Source organism: Podarcis pityusensis (genome assembly GCF_964106645.2).
Source record: "Podarcis pityusensis genome assembly, chromosome: 16".
In the NCBI taxonomy this organism is placed as follows: Eukaryota; Metazoa; Chordata; class Lepidosauria; order Squamata; family Lacertidae; genus Podarcis; species Podarcis pityusensis.
In genome coordinates, this window is record NC_138041.1 from 6,420,220 (window position 1) to 6,428,812 (window position 8,593).

Genomic DNA, 8,593 nt, shown 5'->3' on the forward strand with positions numbered 1-8,593 from the left:
GGATCATAAGAAAGGAATAAAGATTCTGACAACGTTATGGAATGTAGGAAGACTTTGGCTTAGGCCTTGGGCGTGTATCCCTCCCAGCCCCCCCCCCCCAGCTGGGGGAACTGGGGCACATCAGGGTAAATGGGATATGGGGGTGCTCTGCGAGACGTAAGTGTAGCAGGCAGCCCAGCCCATATCCCCACATGCAGGGTAGTTCACTGACGACCTTTCAGTGTATGGTCAGTGACAGCCATTATATAGCCCCTTTAAGAGGGGGACCCTGGAATCGCCGCTGCAGAGGGGTGAATCACCACTTCACCCCCCCCCCCCCATATAGGGAAGAAAAGACTAAAGGATTCCACCCAAGGCCATAACCACCAAAGTTGTGACGAATTGCTACGGGGAAGACAAAACCTGCCAATGCAGGAAATTTTCTTCCTGGTCCTTCAACAGCAACCAGTCAAAGACCGTAGCAGCACCTGCTAAACAGGAAGAAAAAGTTAATCTGCAACAAGAAAGCATTAAACAAAGGGAGGGTAGGGAGGGTGAATCTCCAGAGCCAACTGCCTGGCTATTGTCAGCTCCACCCCCTATTTATGAATGGGGCTGGCCCCACCTCCCAGCAAGAAACTTGATTACAGTGGTACCTCGGGTTAAGAACTTAATTTGTTCTGGAGGTCTGTTTTTAACCTGAAACTGTTCTTAACTAGAGGCGTGCTTTCGCTAATGGGGCCTCCTGCTGCTGCTGTGCCAGTGGCGTGTGATTTTTGTTCTTATCCCGGGGCAAAGTTCTTAACCTGGAGCAACCACTTCCTGGTTAGCTGAGTTTGTAACCCAAAGCGTCTGTAACCCAAAGCGTCTGTAACCCGAGGTACCACTGAACTGAGGCTGGGCGTGAACCTTCAAATACAATGGTACCTCGGGTTACATACGCTTCAGGTTACATATGCTTCAGGTTACAGCCTCCGCTAACCCAAAAATAGTACCTCAGGTTCAGAACTTTGCTTCAGGATGAGAACAGAAATCGTGCTCCAGCGGCGCGGCAGCAGCAGGAGGCCCCATTAGCTAAAGTGGTGCTTCAGGTTAAGAAAAGTTTCAGGTTAGGAATGGACATCCGGAACGAAATAAGTACTTAACCCGAGGTACCACTGTAATAACACTGAGAGGCAAGCCAGCCCCCTCTGTACTAGTAAGTTCCCTGGGAACTGTAGCACCACACCCGATCCCACAAAGGGCACCCACATTTTAACGTGTGAGTGCTCATTACCATGAAATACTGAATGTATGTTACAGGGAAAGGGATGGTGATTGAATGGAGCTTCCTGCAATAGGACATGCCTGGCTGTGACCATGAGAGTGGAGCCTTCCGAACTGCTGGTCCAATTTCTCACCATATTCTCTTGGGACTATTTTGTACAGACATCGGTAGGTGTCAGCATTGCCTGCTGCCACAGAGACCTCACCTGTTTGCTTTGGCTCTTTTGAAAAGGCCAGGGAGAGGCTTGTTTTTTTGTGCTCCACCCACATCCTTCAGCTGTGCATCTAGAAAGGCTTTCACTCACCAGACCAGTGTAGCAACCTGGGCTAGACAGGTATGGCAGTTCCAGCCTGATTGTCTACATTCTGTGGGAATCCCCATGAACATAATGTAAGAAGAGCCTGCTGGATCCGGCCAAGGGCCCATCTCCAGGATCTTGTTCTCACAGTGGCCAACCAGATGCCCGTGGGAATCCCAAAAACAGGACCTGAACAAAAGAGCCTGCATGTTCAACCAAGTGGTATTCACAAGCATCACTGCCTCCAGCCATGGAAGTAGAACATACCCAGAATGACTATTAGCTGTTGACAGCCTTATTATCCACCATGAATTTGTCTAAGCCTTCTTTAAATCCATCCACATTTGTGGCCAAGTTTGTGGCCCCTGTGGGAGCCACTTCCATAGTTTCACTGTGCGTTGTGTGAAGAAGTGCTTTCTGTTTTGTGTCCTGAGTCTTCTGGAGAGAAAAACTTTTATCTATCTACTTTCTCCAACCCATGCTTAATTTTACAGACTTTTATCAGAACAGCCTTTACTCACATATTCTCTAAGTCATATTCTTCAGCTTCACCTCATGAGGGCAGACAAGGATTATATCTCTTAGCTCAAAATGATAGCAATGAAACAGGCAATCCCAGATAATTGTCCAACTCCTACAGAATAGTCCTCCAATGTTGGTTTTTTTGACTACGTGCCATTCTGTGCAGCTTCACACAGAGTCAATTAAGTGTTGGCCGAAAGCCAAGGATGACTGAGCAGAGATGACTGAGCCTGGAGATGAGGGACCTTGGATGCAGTTCAACTATTGGTTGAGGTCTCACACAGGCATGATGACTTATGACCTTACTGACTGGGAAGTTTGAGAGCCTGAGAGTCATTTGGAGTTTGTTAAGAGAGAGCTAGTTAAGATCCGTTTCTCTTCTGTTCTTGTATATAGTAACTTGAAGCCTGCTGGAAATCATAAACACCGATAAGTAATCAAGTTACTGGCAACATCGTTTTGTTCCTGCTTTGTCCATCCTGCCTGCAACTGATTGCTTTCTGGAACTCTGTGTATGCTCTGCTAAGGTCTGGCTAAGGTCCTGCAACAGGTCAAAGTTGCAAAACACCAATAGTCTCCAATGCAGATTTCAAATTATATCAAGTTAATTGCTGACAGGAATTCCATTGCACATACATTAATCTACTATATCTAGAGCAATGGGTGGGGGTAGCCCTACACAGATAAGGAGAAGGCCGACAGTTAAGGGGCAGTAGCTTGAATCTGGGGCAGGGGTGCCAACTTGAATAAAATATTGTTGGGGGCGGGGGACAAGTAAGTCCTGCCTCGCATAATTGATCACATGATGTGGTGCACACACACCATTTGAATGGCAACGCCCATCAGCTTTGGGGGCCCCTGGCCCCAAAGATATTATATTGGGGGGCAATGCCCCCTTGGCCCCTAGGAGTTGGCTCCTATGATCTGGGGTTTGGTGAGCCCAGGACCAGCCCAAGACATTTTGTTGGCTGAATTGAAGGGCAAGAAGGCATCCCCATTCCATGTACCACAGCTAATTAAAAAGCAATGTACCAATGACAATTAGCTGAATCTTGCTTCAGTAATGGTGATGATGCGATAGTATTCCCTGAAGGCACCAGGCTAGGGGTGTATTCAGACATGGAGGTTATTGTGTTGCTTTTCCTGATTATAATGGCAGCACTTCTGTCCTGTTTTCTAACACTCCTTTCATACTGCAGGACCTGTCGCATGATGATACTTTTTGACCAATGACTTTTTGACCAATATACCAGCATGTGCTAAATTTCATTCGCACCAGAGGACATGGTCTGACACAATGTCTCTATTCCCCCACCCCTTTCTTCGCATGCATTCTTTTGTTCTCCCATGATTTCCCATGAAAACGGCTTTGCACATGTAGTGTCCTAAGCTCATTGGGTCTGTCTGTTCTTCACTTTAAAAACTCATGCCTTGCCTGAGGCACAAATCTTTTAGCACAAACTAAAGAGCAAAACCATGGACTGCAAGAAGATCAAACCTATCCATTCTTAAGGAAATCAGCCCTGAGTGCTCAATGGAAGGACAGATCCTGAAGCTGAGGCTCCAATACTTTGGCCACCTCATGAGAAGAGAAGACTCCCTGGAAAAGACCCTGATGTTGGGAAAGATTGAGGGCACAAGGAGAAGGGGACGACAGAGGACGAGATGGTTGGACAGTGTTTTCGAAGCTACCAGCATGAGTTTGACCAAACTGCGGGAGGCAGTGGAAGACAGGAGTGCCTGGCGTGCTCTGGTCCAGGGGGTCACGAAGAGTCGGACACGACTAAACAACAACGGAGAAAAAACAGCCAGCAGAGACCTCCCTGGAGAGTCTGGGAGATCCTCCTTCTCCAAGGGCTCGTCGATCACTCCGCATTCAAGAACAGAGAATGCAAAGGTGTGACTCCTGGGACTTTCTGTGGGTACTCAATATGTTGTTGGGGAAGGTGCGATGGCCTGGGACTCTGGCTCAGACTCTGAACCAGAGGAGACTCAGTCTGCACCAGATTCTTTGCCTCAGACATCATCTGAACCAAGTCTGGGGCCTGATCCTGAAGAGTCCCACTCTGCACAGTCTCCCCTGCAACAAGCACCAGCTGGGCCGAGTCAGGGGCCTGAGCCTGCCCTGGCTCCAGATGCAGGGATTACCTCATTGCCTTCAGCTGGGCAATCACTTACAGCTGCTCCACTACCAGTTGGGTCAGGGGAGGCTGAGGCGACCTCTGGGTCTAGTAACCCGCCGACGTCTCCCGAGCTGCAGAGACTAAGGTCTGAGAGAAGAAGAGACCTGAGTACTCACAGGAGGAGTGCTCGCCTTCGGGCGAAACAGGGAGGTGAGTCGCCGGGGGATCAGGACCGGCCACTACCCCAACAAAGATAAAAGGCTGTTGGACCTCGCCCCAGGTTGCGGGAGCAACATTGCTGTATGCTAGAACCTGTTGGAGATCCTGTACCTGTCCTTGCCTGGTTTCCTGCCTCGTGTTCTACCTTGGCCCTGTTGGACTGACTCCCAGCGGAACCTTCAGATTCTGGACTGGACCTGGACCGTGTTTCACGGGTTACCCCCGGGCCCAGCACAGATGGAAGAGGAGGGACTCGGAGTAGGCAACGTCTCCTTTGCGTGGAGATGTGGATTCAGGTAAATGGCTCATCTAGTCCAGCATCCAGTTCTCACAGTGGCCAACCAGATGTCTCTATGGGGAACCCTCAAGCAGGACCTGAGCACAAGAGCACACTGCCCACCAGTGATTTCCAGTAACAAGTATTCAGAGAAATATAGCTTCCACCAATGCTGGTAGAACATAGTCATCATAGCTAGTTGCCACTGATAGCCTTGCCCTCCCTTGTCCAATTCCATAATAGGATGACGCTTGCCTGGTCGTATACTCCCTTCCCAATAAAGAATTTCTGGGAATGATACTGGGGCAACATGCACAAATATCCACAACAGTGTTACTAGCCATACTGAAAATCTATCTGCTTTCCACAATATTCCTCATATTAAGCTCATATTTCATTTTCGTTGTGGTGACAGTGGTGGAGCTTCATGCTCCGGCACTGGGGGGTGGAGAGCAGGCGGTGGCAGGGCTGGCGCGCATCCTGGAGGCGTAGTATACTGCCTGCGGGGGCATGGCACCCAGTGAGGGGGGGGGGGCAGCAGCAATGGCACCCCACTGGGATTGTGTTGCTGGGGGTGGCACACTCCCCCTCACTCCTCTTCCTCCACCAGGGGGTGGAGAAACTGATGCTACTCTAGATGTTTGTGGCACTCAATCTCACTCCAGAACATAAATCATCTGTATCAAAACTTACATCTTCCTAATATTTATATGGGGCAACAGAGGTTGCTGTCTTAAACAAAGTCAGATCATTGTTCCATCTAAACTCAATAATTCCTACATTGACTAGTGGTGGCTATCCAGGGTTTCAGGCAGGGGACATTTCCAACCCTACCTAAAGAAAATGGGATGGTATGTGGGACTTTTCTGCATACAATGTATGTACTCTACCATTATGTATGGGATGTTCCGCTAAAACACAGTTTGGGAAACTTGTGTCCCTTCAATTCACTTTCCCAAATATGCCTGGAGATTCTGGGAACTGAACCTGAGACCTTCTGCATGCAAAGCAGATGTTTTAGCACAGAGCTACAACCTTTTCCCAAGAACAGAAGGAGCATAAGAAGCTACTTGTAGAAAGGCAAGACATGGTTTCATATAGCTCAGTATTGTCTACACTGTCTAGAAGAGGCTACCCAGGGTTACTGGCAGAATGACTCACCTAGCATAATGTAGAGTATTTGGGGTTGAACCCTGAGATGTTCTGCATGAAAGCCAGACGCCCTGTCATTGAACTGTGGCCCTTCCTCAACAATTGTGCTTGCCTTAATGTTGGAGCACCTCAAAAATTGCTATCAATTCCTTTCTGAGGAAACTTCACGGAAGTGTTCACCCAACATTGCATTCATCATCTACGTGGTATGACGATATAATTGATAAACAGTATGTTAAAAATGAAGCAGAGAGAAAAAATCATTTGCTGTGCGGAAGGTTTTAATGACAGAAAAGAAGAGATGATTACAAGCTATTGACATGTTTGTAGGAAGCAACCATCCCCTTCCACAGTGGAGAGGGTTATGGCTTTACAATGAAGATATTTGAAAGTAAAGAGTGAATGATAAGAGCAGGAAAAGATACGAGGAAAATGCTGGCATAAAGGCAGAGAAAGACACTGCCAGGCAAAGTAGACACAGAGGCTGAGGACCCAGCAATCACACCAAGATGGAAAGAGTGGAAGGTGCTCAACCCTCTGAGAAGACAACCCTATTTTGCCCAGTAATGTTGCATTGTCTTCTTGCATGTTCAGTGATCCACAGATGATTCTTCATAATGGCTTAACATGGACCACAGCATGAATCACAGCATGAGCTGGCAACCCTACCACAGTGGGCAGTACTGCACAGGTAAGCTCCTGGCATGACCACATCATAGCCTGGGTAGCACATATCGACTCTCATGCCTGGACCAGAGCCCCCATTTCCACTCCCAGAAGATCCACAGGGTGGGCAGCATTCGGAAGCACACACACAGCGGCAAGACACTTGGGAGGTGCCGTGGGAGACAAGACGGGGTCCTGGAACCGTCAGGGAGCAACCGCCGGGTTGGACATGCACAGCTGAGGTGTTGCCAGTGTCAACCAACACTCCGCCACTGCCAGAACCAGATCCGCCGCCACATCCAGAACCGCACGAAGTTCCACAACAGGCCATCTTGAGTGTGAGAGAGGGATCTGAAACACACAACAGAATAACATTGAACATACAGGAGAGGATTGGATGGATGGACCTCAGGCATACTCCCAGGCAATCCATGAGTACATATACACAGTGTATGTGTGCGCATCACCTTTCCCTCTCACATAGTCCTGCCATACTAGTCTGATAATTAAACAATGGAGCTGAGAAATCAATGTACAGTGGTACCTTGGGTTAAGAACTTTGGAGGTCCACTCTTAACCAGAAACTGTTTTTAACCCGAAGCACCACTTTAGCTAATGGGGCCTCCTGCTGCTGCTGCGCCGGAGCACGATTTCTGTTCTCATCCTGAAGCAAAGTTATTAACCCGAGGTACTATTTCTGGGTTAGCGGAGTCTGTAACCTGAAGCGTATGTAACCCGAGGTACCATTGTACATCACTGAAGCAAGAAGGATTGCCTGCCAACCTTGCTACTCCTGGGAGATCTTTCAGCTTCTGGGAGTCGAACCCTCATAGAAGATGCACAAATGCAACAAGTACAGCTCCCCTCCACAATGTGGAAAGATCAAAGAAACAGAACACCTAGCTGTGCCAAACCATATAGCATAGGAAAGCTGAACAGTTGTATTCAATCGTACTCACTTGAGTTCAGTAGTTGCAGAGATGCTGTTGGAAGTCAGCAAATGTTGATGGTGGCACTTCATACTGCAGGCCTTTATATACGGTTCTAACTGGTCACATGGCTTTGTTATTTGAACATGACAAAGGTTTTAAATTAGTTCCTTGCAGAGATTGGCTTCAAGCCTTGCATCTAAAGCACATCTAATTGCTTTACTCACTGCTCATGATCTATTCTCAGGTTATTATACCCCATAAAAACCTTCCTTCTTGTACACTGATGGCTGTATTTTTGGTTGACTACTAAATCCTATTTGACAAAATATACATCAATGAAGCACATTGATTATGGGTGTCATCAACCCAAGCTTTTTTCTGGAGTCAAATTCAGATTAACAAAGTATGTGACACATGTATGTTATATTTGTCTTTAAGCATATATTTTTACTAAGAGCTTTTTCTCCTCTTTTGATTGGAGGTGAAATAGCTTAGTGGTAGAACATCAACTTTGCATGAAGAAGGTCCTACCTTCTCCAGGCAGAGCTAGGAAAGACCCTGTATGAAACCCCAGAGAGCTACTACCATTGTACACAATCCTGAGCTAGACAACTTGCTATAAGGCAGTTTCCTATGTTTGCTCCCATGCCTTTTTTTTTTTTTGAAAAAAAAAATTATTAAAATTTTCATGAACTACAGAGAACGTACATCCTTCACTTTTTTCGGGGGGGGGGGCGGGGATCAGATTATAAAGTATTTGGTTACGTTCAATGTAAAATGTAAAACAATATAATATCCAAAGGTAGGGGAAGAGGGTAGAGGTTGGGAAGTTATTCTTATACACTATCTTGTTTTGTCAACTTGGTACATACGTAGGGTTTTATGTCAGTTTCAATTGAGTAGGTTCTCTTTCTGTATATTTATTGGTTTACATTGATGATGAGAGGTGATTTGGGGGCACGCGTATTTATTTGCCTTTTATTGCCTCTCATGAACTAGCTCTCATGTCTTTTGATGGGTTTTCTTCTGCTCCAATTCTTGGCTGTCTCCCTGACACAATTCCTTAAACTCGGTTCCCGACTCTCCTGTCCCTGTTGCTGGAAACCCCCAACCCAAGACCTGAATTTGTTATGCAATATCTCCTGTGCTTCCAGTTCA